Source organism: Macrotis lagotis, chromosome 2 (genome assembly GCF_037893015.1).
Source record: "Macrotis lagotis isolate mMagLag1 chromosome 2, bilby.v1.9.chrom.fasta, whole genome shotgun sequence".
In the NCBI taxonomy this organism is placed as follows: Eukaryota; Metazoa; Chordata; class Mammalia; order Peramelemorphia; family Peramelidae; genus Macrotis; species Macrotis lagotis.
The window spans coordinates 117,222,810-117,238,224 of record NC_133659.1 but is presented as its reverse complement, the minus strand read 5'-3'; the positions used below and the strand labels follow the sequence as shown (position 1 = coordinate 117,238,224).

Genomic DNA, 15,415 nt, shown 5'->3' with positions numbered 1-15,415 from the left:
CTGAACTAGGTTTAACATTTCAGAAATAGGGTCAGGGAGTCAACTGATTAATCAAAGCAAAAATCATCATTTTCCAAATAATTATTTTAACTATTTCATCTTCTTATATCATTAGAACTATGTTTCTCTGTCACTGAGAAAATAATTATAATTAATTTGATTATTTTTATATAACATAGAGAAAGAACACAAACACTAAGTTCTTGACCCAGGTCTTTGAGGCTTCTTGAATTCTCAGTTTCCCCATCTGTAAAATAAGGTTTTTAAAGAGGTAGTATTGCAGAGTGAAAAAATGCCAACTTTGGAATCAGAGGATCTAGATTCAAATTTTTACTCTGCCCCTTCTACTTGACATCAGTGACCTTGGACAAGTGACCTTAATTCCTCTCTGGGTCACAGTTTCTGCCACCATAAAATGAAGGGGCTAGTCTGGACTACCTGGATGTGGTCCCCCTCCAGTTTAATATACTGAATACTCAATATCCTCTTACAGTTAAATGTTCTATGATTATAGCAAACAAATGTCTCTTTGTTTTATGCCTCACTTAATTTCAAAATTTCACCGAAGAAAATTTTCTCTGTGATTGAATCTATCAAGGAAATTTCAAATATAATCTTAATCTAGACTTTTAAGATTGTGTTTGCTTTATTCATTATGTTTTTTGCAAATAACAAATCATGAACACAGTGGGATTCTATCTTCTTTTTACTTTGCAGCCAATTGTGTAATTGTAAAAATGTGATCCATTGTAGAGAAGTCTCTACAAAAGCCTGTTTATTTCCCATACTTCCAAGATGATACCCAAGACATATGCATTGACCTTTCTCATAAAATTTTTATAGAGATGAGAAAATAAATAGTAGTTAGTAATATTTCCTTAGTTGCCTTTTGGTTTTACACTGTCTTTGATTTTTTTCCACATTCTTTTATTGTCCCCTCTTTGTGACATCTTGAAAATAAATCTGTTAAGTCCCTTTAAGTGCATGTAACTCTCACAAGAGATTTTTCTTTAGCTGAACATATTTGGTCAAAGCCAATTGCTTTTCCTGATTTTTTTCCCTAGCATTCCATTTCATTTCCTCATATAGCAAATCAGTCACTAAGATGATAGGGTGCAAATGAAACATGCAACAATTTTTTTTATTTTATTAGCCAAGAAAAGATTAAATTATTTTAAAGGGGGGGACATGCCCTGAGAGCTGGCAAATCTTTATAGATATTTTCTACAGGAGACCATATCTTTATAAAGATAAGACTCTAGTCATACAACTGTGTAGATAATATAAGATCCTGCTGTGAAAGCATTTTTGTTAAGTCTTACAACATGCTATGAAAAGCTACTTTTGGAAAAGTATTAAAGAAATTTCTGATCTTCACTTAAGAGAACAAAAGAGATGAAGTACTTTCAGAGCCCCACGCACTGAGGACATGCAAAAGAAGGGCTTCATGGGTAAAGGCATGGATGGTATGATAACACCTTTTAAGCCCCAGTGTCATCATGCACTTTCATTTCCTGCCTTGTGCAGCTCTGTTCCCCAGATACTATGCACTGAATCCACAAGAACTCCCACTGTGTCAGATAATAGAAAGCTGCTGGATGGATAATAGGAAAGGAAGATTTTGCTTACAAGAGGAATGAGGGGAATTAATACATACTTTTGAAAATGTGCCCCTCTGGGGAAATAAGGTTTTCAGGTGTATGAAATGGTTCTAGGAATGTGAGGAGAGAGAAAGAGATGAAAATGAAAGGGGGACCATTGGAAAGGATGGCAGAAGAAAGGAAAACAATGCCTAGAAAATGGGCAATGAAGAGGAAGGAAGGGTGGGTGAAATAAAGGCAAGGGATAAAAAGTCGGGGGAAATAAAGAATTGAGTAAGAGGAGACTTAACAAAGGAAAAAAAGAGAAAGGATGGGAGAAAAGGAAGAACACCTTATCCTGGTAAAGTCACATAGAAATTGTAGCCTAAGACATGAAGCAGGTGTCAAAAAGCAAAGCACCTGGGGACACAATGAGGGTCAGAGCCTTGTGGGGTAGGGTTGGATCCCTTTATGTTCCATGTTCCCATGGAGACTGTTGCCATAGTAGGTACTGCTGCCCATTCAGCTGTCTCATCTTCACTGACCCCTGGGCTTCTGCATCTCTTGCTCCCTCTCCTTCACCCACTTTCAACCTGTAAGAGCCTGAAGGTCAAGGTCTTTAGACAGAATCACTGCAAGGGAAAATGTGCTGACCTCAGGACTAGGACTATCTCTTCTCCAAAAGGTAAGGATTGAGTTTCCAGCCCAAAGTTATCCCCTGGGCTCCAAAGTTCTCTAAAAGACTTTCTGTAGCACTGCTCTAGAGACCAAGGGAACTTAACCATGTGAGGCTTGCCAAGCTTAGCTTTTCAGTTTGACTGATGTTGTTGCCTCTAGTCACTGGCCCTTGGCTTCGATGTGGGGAAGGAGTCAAGGGTATAGGAAAATATGAGAAGCAAGGAGAAAGGGAAAGGGAGAGAGGGGTGGGGAAAGGAAAGGAGGTGGGGGGAAGGGTAAGAGAGAAAGAGAACACTTATCTGTAGAGGATATCCCCAGGAAAAAAAGAACTAAGAATCCCTTTTCCTCTAAAGAATGGAAAAGAGATGTTTTGGAAAATACAAGAAGCTTGCTGGTTTTTGTTTAAATGCTCAAAACTTCAAGACAAGAGGTTTATATTAAGCAACATACATTGAGGAAAAATCTACTATATGGTGGTGGTTCTTCTCCATTATCAAAGAAAAACAAAATGACATCAGCATGTTAGAGATGAGTTACAGTGTGTCTGACAATGAATGGCTAATCAAACCAATAGGATCTCACAAAGTTCTTCTACATATAGAGCACCCATAATCCATTTGAATACTTGGGGTGGGTTTTCTAGATCTGTACAACTCAAGGCAAAGACAGCTAGGTGGTAGGCCCTGGAGTCAGAAAGACTCACCTTTCTGAGTTTAAATGTGACCTTAGAAACTTCCTAGAAATATGAGACTGGCAAATCATTTAACCCTATTTGCCTCTGTTCCCCCCATCTGTCAATTGAACTGGAAAAAATGGCAAACCATTACATTATCTTCACCAAGAAAATCCCAAATAGGTTTATGGAGAGTCAGACTGTACTGAACAAAAATAAATGCAGCAACAATGTGCAAGTAAGAATACAGAGACAGAAATGAAATGATCCCTGATCTAAAGAAGCTTCCATCCTGTTGGCAAAAATATATTTGTTAACAAAGGTGTGGTCCTCAACTGCTATTGTCACTGCAAGAAAAGGCAATGTTAGAACCAGGTGGTTTGCTTCTCTCTTAAATAGTTAAGACTTGTTAATGGATTAAAGCAAACTTAAAAGCAAAAACAAAACAGAACTAATACTCCTCTTGCAGAAATCCCTATTAAGTAGTCTGGCCTCCCCAAGTGAAGGATTTAATCACCAACCAGATATATCTTTATGAAGCTGCTCCTCAGTGTTGTGGACAGAGGTTATTATCTCAGTGATGGCTCGACCTCAGAATCAACTTGTGTGAAATGGGAGCTTGAAAAATGCGAAGCAGGCAGAAGACAACTAATGTGAAGAAGAAAATGCTCCTGTTAGAGCCCAGTGACATGCTAATGTGCATAAGTTTATATTGTTCTACTTTGGGTGATTAGTTTTCTTCTTTCAAGTTCCAAATAAGAACACAGGCCAAGATGGAGCTGTTACTCAAACAATTCCTACATACACAGGGGGCTCTGAAAAACTGAAAAGTCCTAACAAGGAAACCAGAAACTTTCCTGATTCAAGAAGACATAATTATAAAGGCAGCATTGTTTTCATCCCTCCCTAGACTCCCACCTTGCCTTGGTGGCACAGTGAATAGAGCACCAGTCCTGAAGTCAGGGGGGCCTGAGTTCAAATCCAGACTCAGACACTTCTTGGCTGTATGACCTTGGGCAAGTCACATAACCCTGATTGCTTCCCATACTGAGCCATCTCCATTCGTCCTAATTCATATCTTGGCCACTGGACCCAGATGGCTCAGAAGAGAAAGTGAGGTTATCGACTTAGGGACAGCACCCCCCACTCAAATCCAATTCATGTGCATGTCATGGTATTCTTCAAGAACAAAGGACAAACATCATCATCATGTCCCACTCCCATTGACTCATCCCTTTAAATTGCCTCTTTTCTTTCAAAAACACTCAGGAACCTCCTTTCCAAGGAAACATTCCCTTATTTCCCTTCACTGAAAATGAACATCCCTACCTAGGATGAAAATGGTCTCTCCCTCTCTATACTCTATACTCTTCGGTCATTCAATTTAGTTAATATTTATTAATCACCCCCAAATGTAAGATGGAGTGGCTAGATCATGGGTGAATAGGGCAACCAGTCTAGAATCAGGAAGACTCATCTTCATTAGTTCAAATCTGGCTTCAGATATTATTGTGTGACTATGGGCAAGTGACATAACCCTGTTGTCTCACTTTCCTCATCTGTGAAATGAGCTGGAGAAGGAAATGGCAAAACGCTCTGATATTATTTAATTGAACAAAAATATATAAGACAAAGGCAGATGGGCATTGTGGATAAGCTGGGGGAAGCTTTTGTAATCAGAGAACTTGGGTTAAAATCCATATCTTGGCAGTTCAGTATCCATGCCAGATTGTATAGTCAATTCACCATCAATGATGCTCAAGGAACAAGAAGTGAATTTCAGAAGCTATCTTTGGGATGTAGCTCATGTAGTTGAAACAAAGACTTCTCTGGGCCCTGAATGATACTGCATTTGGATATGAACTTGATGGACCTAATGCTATGTGGAAACCATGCTAAGTTTTAGTATTCTCTCACTAGAGATCAGGTATTTAAGTGGCTCAACTGGTAGAGTATTGGGCTTGGAATAAGGAAGATTCATCTTCATGAGTTCAAATCCAGCCTGAGACACTTACCCAGCTATGTGACTCTGATCCTCAGTTCTCAACTACAAAAATGAGCTGGAGAAGAATATGGTAAACCACCACAGGATCTTTGCCAAGAAAATCTAAAATGAGATTACAGTCAGACATAAAATAACATAAAATAGCCATACAGACCAAAATGGTATAGAGAACAGTATACTCCCAAGGTGATGGTAGAGAGAGGGGCAGAAGGGGTAACTGTTAAAATATTTTTTTTATTATTATTGTGTCTTCAAAATAAGTATTCTATTATAAAAGCTAATTGATGTTAACTGGATAAATTAAAATGGGTTGTTAGTCACTGGTGCATAATATGAGCAAACGGATATAACTGGAACAATAGACAAGAGATGTCAAGAGAACAAGAGAAAGCAAGATCCTGGATAATAGATCAAAGGTGAGACAAGAGTACCACTTAAGATCTTCCTAGCTTAAGTCTTAACCTCTGATATATATACTGGCTAGGTGACTGGCTTTCCAATTAACTAATATTGCTTGCTCCCTCTTAATGCCCTATAAAAAGTAAGACTAAGTCACAGAAAAGTTATACATATATATGTGTGTGTGTGTGTGTGTGTGTGTGTGTGTGTGTGTGTGTGTGTGTGTGTGTGCTTTTGTAAAGGCAGTTGCTTTACCAGGAGTTCCTTAAATATTGAAATCAAAAATCCAGACCAAAAATTAAAATAAAAGGTGGTCTTCTACTTATCATTTTAGAAAGATATTTTAAAAAACAATCATTGGGGCAGCTAGGTGGCACAGTGGATAAAGCACCGGCCCTGGAGTCAGGAGTACCTAGGTTCAAATCCGGTCTCAGACACTTAATAATTACCTAGCTGTGCGGCCTGGGGCAAGCCATTTAACCCCATTTGCCTTGCAAAGACCTAAAAGAAAAAAACCATCATTAAAGGATCTAAAATGAAAAGAGAATTTATTGATTATGTACTTATATTTGGAATGTATCTTTGTTGGCCATTTAATCTAACCCATACCTAAAAAAAAAAAAAAAAAACTTGTCCTCTGAGAAGTGATCATCCATTCAGTCCTTCTTTGAAATTGCCATACTTGGCTTTGGGAACTGACAATCCACCTAGATGTTAACAGGAAAGAATATAATAGTAATTTGTGTTATTGGCTTACTTTCCTGTTAGATTATAATTTTCTTGAAGATAGGAACCTTGGGCTCATTTCATCTTTGAAATTTCATGGAAAGAGGGCATGGAGAGAGGTGGCACCAGCCCTGGAGTCAGAAGGACCTGAGTTCAAATCAAAGTAATATTCACTTAGCTGTGTGACATTGGACAAGTCACTTAATCCCATTGCCTTGTAAACCCCATCCCCCCAAAAAAAGAAATTTCATGGAGAGGTGATAGTATTTTCCCCCTGTCTTTTTTTGAGGAGGGAAGGAGGGAGAGAATGAATTAAACCAAGGCTAGAGTTAGGAATTCAACCTATTCCCAACTCTTATTCAAATTGATCTTATTTTCATGACTCTACCTATAGACTTACATTAATGGCCTACTTCTTACCTGCAAGTAGATATTGTGAAAGGGTATCGGACATAAATCTGTGGGATAAAGATAAGCCTATGGGTGCTTCAAATGTTATTTATTTCATGCACACCATGAATCAATTGACATGACCGAGAGCCCTGAGAAAGCCTGAAGCAGGGTGGCCAAGTTCCTGGGTCAGCTGTCCTTGATCTTTCCCAGATATTTAGATACTCCCTAGCTAAATATTAGTCATTAGTAGCTGCATGAAATCTTTCAGATAGCTTACCATTTTGTGGTATTAAATAGTTCCCTGATGGCATAAGGGAGTTGATCTAATTCCCTAATTTCTTGGCATGGTTATATAGGACAGTCTGACTTAACACACTGCCTTAATGCTTGGTTTTTAATACTCTCATCACATACCTAAAGTTGACCCTATCTATACATTTTAATCATTATTCGGTACTTAAACCTTTAATCTTTTTTCCATTTGTATTTGTATATTTTATTTTTATTATTTCCATTATTTACAAATATATCCCCCAATCACTGAAAGATTTCTTGAAAAGTAAAAATGAAAAGGGATAAAAGGCAAAACTAACTCAACAAATAAATTATTCAGTACCCCTAGTTCCCCACTGGTGGGGAACTATTTTCTTAATTCTTCCCCTGGGTCAGGCTTGGTCATTTTAATTAGAAAGTACTTAGTTACTTTTTTGTTCTTTACATCCACATTGTTATAGTCCTTGGATCCCCACCTCTAAAAATAGACATGAAAATCCATCTACTGAACCTTTACTTGAAGTCTTTCCAGATTAGTAAAAATCCATCAAAAAGCACTTTCTTTACTGTAAGAAATCTTTCCCACTGAAATAGAGATCTATAATATAGAAATATCTACAGATGTCCTGGATTATTAGTTACCCCCCCCCAAACCAAAAACAACGTACTAAGGTAATTAAATATAGGAAAAGATATTCTAAAACCTTGAAAGAGAGGAAGGGTGTAATGATTATTACATAATATTTAATTTTCAAACATCCATATTATTGTTAACAGTTCTGAAAGAGATTCTTCTGTTAGCTACTCTTAAGATGTTTATAACTAATGACCTTTTTATTACTTTATCTTCTATTTTTTCCCTTGTAGAGGAGCGGTTATTCTTTAAAGATTTTTTTTTTATTTTTCTCCTTCTTGAGACTTCTCTTACTTTCTTCTTGTAAGTAAAGGTCATATTGAAAGGAGAACAAGGCTTTCTTCCCCCTGGTCATTTCTGGAATGCTTTGTGGTTTGTTTTTTTAATTTCTCACTGTTCTAAAGAAATTGGCAAATCCTTTATCAACTCAAATCTCTGCCAAACTTCCCTGTTTTTTGTGAAATTAATTTAATCCGTTATTTTGGCATGATGACAAATTTCACACTTTTTATACTTAAATACTATATCAATTCCATTGGTGCAGTTTTCTTTTTTGTGGATATAGTCTATTAGATTTTCATGCAATCAGACATAAACGTGAACTGAATGTGTATTGGACAAGCCTGCCAAAGCTTATTACACACACACCTATAATGTTAGAGTTGGAAGGAATTTTAGAATCATTTAGGCCAACTCATTCATTTTACAAAAAAATTATATATATATATATGTGTGTGTGTGTGTGTGTGTGTGTGTGTGTGTGTATAAAACTGGATGAAGGTGACAACTATTTAGTACCTGTACTACAACTAATGTCTCCAGACTCTCTTCCATCAAATCTAAATAAATATCCTTCAAGATTTTATGGCCATAGAAGAATTCTCTGTATTTGTCTTCATGGTTTGTTTTTTGGCTATTTACAATCTTATTTCTTCTTCCCAAGATTCCCACAAAATCTATTCCGAATACCACATTTGTTATTGTATATGTACATTGTATATATTATTGTATATTTCTTTTATGAAATCTACATATCTACAAATCTGAAAGTTATTCCTCTCCCCAATTCACCCCCACAAACACCTACATTCTATATTTATCATTGAAACATTCATACTATGTGTGAAGTAAGAAATTTTACCCAAAAGTGTTTATCAATATAAAGAATTAAAAATTTCAACTTTTCTGTGCAATGAATTTCTTCTGTATCTAGACTTGTTTCTTCAATGAAAATTATCCCTCAGATTATGGAACCTTACAGAGTACTTCTCTAACCAATTTTTCCTTGTGTTTTTTTTCTTCTCATTTAACTTCAAATTTATTGTTTGATTTAAAATGAAAATTTCAAAAATGTTATGATTCCACTCTTCCAGTACTGGAGATGACCCTGGCTCTCAATCAGATTAAGTGACTTACCCAAGGTCACATAACTAGTAAGTGTCAAGTGTCTGAGGTCAGTTTTGAACTCAGGCCCTCCTGATTCCACTATACCACCTAGCTGCCTGAATACTTAGCACACACCAAATTTAACTCCAAAACAATAAATTGATTATACTTGAAATTATAGCAAATGATATGGTTCTTTTGGATCACCTATCAGTGGACTTAGAGGAAAAGATCAAAATAATTAACAAATTGGGGTGGCTAGGTGGCTAAGTGGATAGAGCACTGGCCCTTGAGTCAGGAGTACCTGAGTCCAAATCCGGCCTCAGATACTTAATAATTAAGTAGCTGTGTGGCATTGGGCAAGCCACTTAACCCCAATGCCTAGCAAAAACTAAAAATAAATCATAATCATAATAACAATAATAATTACCAAATTAAAAGAAAAAATAAAAATTAGAAAAAGGAGTAGCACATAATCAAGTCAACTCAAACCTAACATTTAAACTAGTTATTAACTCTAAGAAATAGAAAATATATAAGAAAACAGACATAACTATATACTATCACCATGTCCTAAAAAAAAAGTCTGATCAATCTAAATCAGCTTGCCATAGCAAGATGAACTAAAGATCCTAGACCCCCACCTCAACAATCTCCTTGACAAGTAGGAAAAAAAGATATATAAGAACCACAATAATTCAGATTATTCAATCAATAGTTTATGAAGTCTTATGGGGAAGGATAACAGAGGATAATAATAGTTTCTCATAAAACAGGGAGAAGTAATGGAGGCAAAACAAGTTTTCAGAAAACTAACGTAGGTCATTCTGAAGCAACTCAAGGTGGAACTGGAAATACAATAAACAGATTGGAAAAAATAGAAAAGATCTGTAAATACTTTTGTAGAAAACTTTTCTCCATCATTCATTGTGGAGCCACCCCATTTGTTTCAGGGAAATATCACAGACCCTGATGAGTTACTTGAGGAAGTTGAAACGACATTAAGAAAAACATGGGAATAGCAGCTGAAATACATCAAGTGTACACAGAAGATGTCTATGCTGGATATGAAATAAATTTGAGGTCATTGAGGGATGAATTCACAACACAGCTAAAGGAAGGAAGGAAGGTTGCCAATATTTAGAAAATCCACAGACCTTGTTACTACCAACAACAAAAAGGCAATCAAGAAAAAATGAATTCCCAATCCATGTATCCAGTTTTTAACTACAAAATCTTTATGAGAACATAATACATAAATGGATGGCATCCTTGATGAAGGTCTGGGAAGGAAACAGGCAGGGCCTCTCAAATGATATTCTATAGTAGATTTTATCTTGGCAGTTTGTACTCAAATAAGTTGTTTGAAAAGTATAGAGGTATAATATCTCACTTATTGATTGATTTTTAAAAAACATTTGAGTTAACCTAGATAACTCATGTGTGTGTGTGTGTGTGTGTGTTTATAGGCATATATGGAAAGTACAATGTTGGAGAATAGTCATATGGTCCTAAAGGCTATCTTCCAATCCAGTGCCTTCTATACATGTTAAAATCATGCAAGATTCCTTGAAAAAATGTTGCTACAGAAATGATTTTGTTCAATCAGCTTTTGATTTTTAATATTAAGTGAGGCATAAAACAGGGAGATATATATTTGCCAAAGGTGTTTGCCACTGAATGGAAAATATCCTGTGCAGTGACTAGATGGAAAAAAGGAGTTCTCATAGGTGGTAAATTTCTCAAAATTCTTCTATTTGTGCATTTGGTGCTAAACATTGATAAATAAACTCCATAACAACTTGAAAGAGTTTAGTCTAAATATTCACACTGGGAAAATAAACGCCAAGTGATGTCATCTATCACAGTCTGAATAAATGAATGATATACCACATGGATCAATAAACCATAAAACTGATCCACCTTATATGTAGGCAAAAAATGTTGCAAATGAATAAAGAATGGCCTCATACCAAATAAGAAAAGTATGAGTTCTATTATCCTTGAAAGAAACTACTACTACTGCCTCACAAATTGCTTTGGTTCTACTTTTATTTATTCATATATCACTTTGCTAAAAACTTTCTTTCATTATATGTGTTACATATTCTTCATATATATTATTTATTCATTATATATCATTCATCTATGTTGCATATTCATTATAAATGTAATATATATATATACACACATATATGTTCCCCATTAGAATTAATATAAGCTCCTTGTGAGTAATTTCATTCTTTGTATTTGTATTTATCACTGGGCTCTTCAAGCAAGACTAGAACTTCTTAATTAAACTTTTGGCATGCACCCGGTCAACCAATGTTCAATTTGTGGCTCCAAGAAACCTTAGTATGCACAGTAGCCACACCTGGGTAAACCATTTTGGAAATTAGGCTAAAAGGTTGTGGGTAATTGATGGACCTCAAGCCCATCAATGAATTAAGGAAGTGTTTACCCCCTAGGTATGTGAACACTTCCCTGTTGGAATGGGAAGATGAGAACAATTTGTTCTAAGGACCATGTGGAGTGCTTAGACCTTGATTAGATACCTAAGCACTAATGACCTACTATATCCTAAGCTATCACCAGTCATCTTTACTTTTGTCTTGCCACTAGACACTAATGTCTCTGGAAGAGAAAGACAGATGACTTCACCTGACTGACTCACTTAAATCCAATTTATGCATGAGTCAAAAGATATCACCTGCACCTTTTCACCATTTTGTCCCCTCAAAATCCTATGGTGATAGACAAGTAATGAAAGCAGAAAGTGTGGATAAATTGGGAGCTATAAGCATAATCCTGCACACATTAGGCTCAGGCCAAAAGGTTTTCTTTTTATTGAACTCAAGAAGCAGTGGGATTTGGCCATCCCCTGGATGTCTGAATAGACTTTTCTAAGGACTGTACCACTCAGCTCCTGGCATGATAAATACCTTAAAAATTGTTGACTTCTCCCACCCTAACCCTAGCCTACTTACTATGGTAGATTGGGATACTACCCAATGATCAGAAGATACACACACACACACACACACACACACACACACACACAGTGTATTTTTTTTAGGTTTTTTGCAAGGCAATAGGGTTAAGTGGCTTGCCCAAGGCCACATAACTAGGTCATTATTAAATGTCTGAGGCCGGATTTGAACTCAGGTCCTCCTGACTCCAGGGCTGGTGCTCTATCCACTGCGCCACCTAGCTGCCCCACAATGTATCTTAGAAAGATGTTTTCATTCACCATTGGAACATGAAATGTGCACACACTTAAAGACAACATGAAATCAAGTTGCATGAAAGATGAACTGCTCTTATTATGAGAGAATACAGCAAGTATCACATCCAAAAAAGCAGCCCTGAGTGAAAAAAAAAGTTAGCAACTGAAGGCCAGGTTATTGAAGGTTGAACATACATTTTTTTCTAGTGATGAGGAAGGTCATGAAGCTGGCATAGGTTTTGCAGTTAAAACTATTCTAGTCAACAAGCATGTATACCTCCCAAAAGGAGTGAATGAGAGGCTTGTAATAAGGCATTTAATTGCTATTTGCAGGAAAGCTTCATATCACTATCATCAGTGCATATGTTCCCTCCAAGGCAAATTCTGATGATGTTAAAAATTTTAGGAAGATCTAGAGACCATCATCAGCAACATGCTAAAACAAGACAAGCTTATAATGCTGTGTGACTTTAATACCAGAGAAGGTATGGACTATCAGATATGGCAGAAAGTCCTTAGAAGGAATAGAGTCAAAAACAGCAAAAGTAGTAGTCACAACTCATTATGTCATCACCAATGTTATCTTCCATTTACCTAAATACAGTAAAACTTCTTGGTTGCAGCAAATATTGGCATTTAATAGACTAAATTATTGTGAGGAGAAGATACAGGATGTGAGTGTGATGAAAGTTATGTATGGCACTGGGTGCTGAACTGATCAGAGACTTATCCTCTCCAAGCTAAGCATTCACATTCAATAAAAATGGCAGCCTCAAGGCAAGGAAACTAACAGAAGACTTTATGCCAACAGATTAGTGTTTTTCCTGGAATAAACAGCTTGTTGCTAATTTGGAGGGGAAAGCTGAGCCAAAATGTAGATGCCAACTGTGGAGCAGAAAAGGAATGCATAGCTTTAAGAGATTTGCTTATCTGGATCAGAACACTTACAAACATCAAGACTTGTTTAGGGAAAATGTGGGGAAAATTCAGAAGCTGGTAAAAATAAATGAGAACGGGCAGCTAGGTGGCTCAGTGACCAGCCTTGGAGTCAGGAGTACCTGGGTTCAAATCTGACCTCAGACACTTAATAATTACCTAGCTGTGTGGCCTTGGGCAAGCCACTTAACCCCACTGCCTTGAAAAAAAAATCTAAATAAATAATAAAAAATAAATGTGAACTCTATAGGGGTTACTAGCAGGAATCCTCTTTAATTTCTAAGGAGGAAGCATTTAATGCCATCAAAAGTAAAGTACAGTTATGCTTAGAGAGAGGCAGGATATGTCCCTCAGTGAAAAGGCAGATGAAATTAAGTTTTTATGCTTATAGTAATAATCTAAAGTGCTTTTTTGATGCTCTGATGGCAATTTATGGGCCAAAGACCCAAGGTTCATCTTGACTACTCAACATTGATGAAGCCACATTGATTGGTCATAAAGGTACACCCGGGAAAGATGAATTGATCACTAGCAGAAGCTCCCCTGGCTACATTTCCAGGGCAGAATACCACTCAAATGTCACTCAAATACCACTGCACAGTCCAGGAGAACAGTGAACACACTTCTCCTTAGATCACACCAACATGAAAAAATTGAAAACTTGTAGACTCCCAGACTAGTTCTGAAAATAGCAGCACAAAAAAACCTGAAGTTTGAGAAAATACTCCCCTACACTCTGGGAAGAAAGCCCAACTTTAACATAAAGTTAAAAGTCAAGAAATTGGGGAAAAAATGATCAAAAAGCAACAAAAGCTGACCATAGAAGATTATTAGAGTGACAGGGAAGATCAAAACACAAACTCAAGAGAGATAACTAATAAACTAATTACATACAAAGCCTGAAAGAAAAATGTGAATTGGTCTCAGGTTCAAAAAAAATTACTAGAAGAATTCCAAAAAACATTTCCAAAATCAAATAAGAGAGATAGAAGAAAAATTGAGGAAAGGAAGACAGTGATATAAAAATTCATGGAGAAAAAATAGTTAACAGAAAAACAGTTAATGCACAAAATATACTGAAGAAAATGATACCTTAAAAAAACAGAATAGACCAAATGGAAAAAGGAGGCAAAAAATCTAATGAAGAAAAAAAAGGTGCCTTAAAAAGCTAAGTGATGCAGTAAATAGAGCATTGGCCCTGGAGTCAAGAGTACCTGAGTTCAAATCTACCTTCACACACTTAATAATAATAATTGCCTAGCTGTATGACCTTGGGCAAGTCACTTAACCCCATTGCCTTAAATAAAATTTAAATTTTTTTAAAAAAACAATTACCCAAATGGAAAAAAAATTCTTTTCAAAACTTCCCTGAAAAGAACTCCTAAAAAATTAAAGTAGATCAAGGTAGAAGATCAAAGAAGAAAAGAACTACTGAAAAAGAAGTTCAATTGGAAAAATGGAAAGGAATAACAAAAGTTCAATGAAGAAAATAATTCCTAAAAAAATTAGAAATTGCAATTGAAAGTTAATAGCTTAGGGGCAGCTAGGTGGCGTAGTGGACAAAGCCCTGTTTGCCTTGCAAAAACCTAAAAAAGAAAAAGTTAATAGTTTCATGAGACATCAAAAACAATTGATATAAGAATTCTGAGATTACCTGAAAATCTCAATCAAAAAGAGAAGGAGGAGGAGGGAGGAAGGAAGAAAGCCTGAATTAAAGCTACAAGTCTCAATGGATAGAGTGTTGGTCCTGCAGAAAGGATGACCCAATTTCAAATCCCACTTCAGATGCCTCCTAGCTTGTGATCTTGAACAAGTCACTTAACCTGTACTTGCCTTAGTTTTCTTAACTGGGGACAAAATGGGGATAATAATAGCCCCCTACATACCAGAGTTGCTGTGATGATCAAATGATATATTTCAAAGTGCTTAGTTCAATCCCTGATAACTTGGTAGACACTATATAAATGTTAGTTAAACTTTTATATTTAGATAATATTAGCACCTTTCTGATAGGGTTGGTGCAAGAGATAAATGAGACAATGCATGTGGATCATAGCTTAGAACATTATATAAAGGTGAGTTACAATTGTAACACAAGCAAAATAATGGCAAAAATATCCAGATAGTACTTGGGAAAAATGTTCAGAGTTTTGGAGTTTTTAATCACTGAATATTACTAACAAAAGTCTCTTATTCATGGTGAGTGTATTTGTGGGTCTGTATGTATAACCTGAGAAACAGAAAGGAAAATGTAGTATAGAAAAATAACTGACAAGAATTTGAAAATTAGAATTAAAATTGTCTTGGTTACTAGATATTTAACTTCTGAGTCTCAGTTTCTCATATGTACAAAGGGTATGGCACTTTATGCATTTCACAGGACTATTATAAGGATAACAAGACATAAATTACAATCTTTGGGCTTTTTTTCACCTTGAAAATCACTTCTGAGGGGCAGCTAGGTGGTACAGTGGATAGAGTATCAGCCCTGGAGTCAGGAGTACCT

General features: G+C 36.2%; 1 long non-coding RNA gene across 2 annotated transcripts in view; it reads left to right on the top strand.

Annotated features, from left to right (window-relative positions):
• The first annotated feature begins 2,127 nt into the window (after positions 1 to 2,127).
• Positions 2,128 to 15,415, top strand: part of LOC141511160 (uncharacterized) — a 116,530-nt gene continuing 103,242 nt past the window's right edge. For both annotated transcript variants that reach the window (XR_012475273.1, XR_012475272.1), the window contains exon 1: positions 2,128 to 2,265. This is a non-coding gene — a long non-coding RNA (uncharacterized LOC141511160). The remainder of the gene's footprint in view (positions 2,266 to 15,415) is intronic.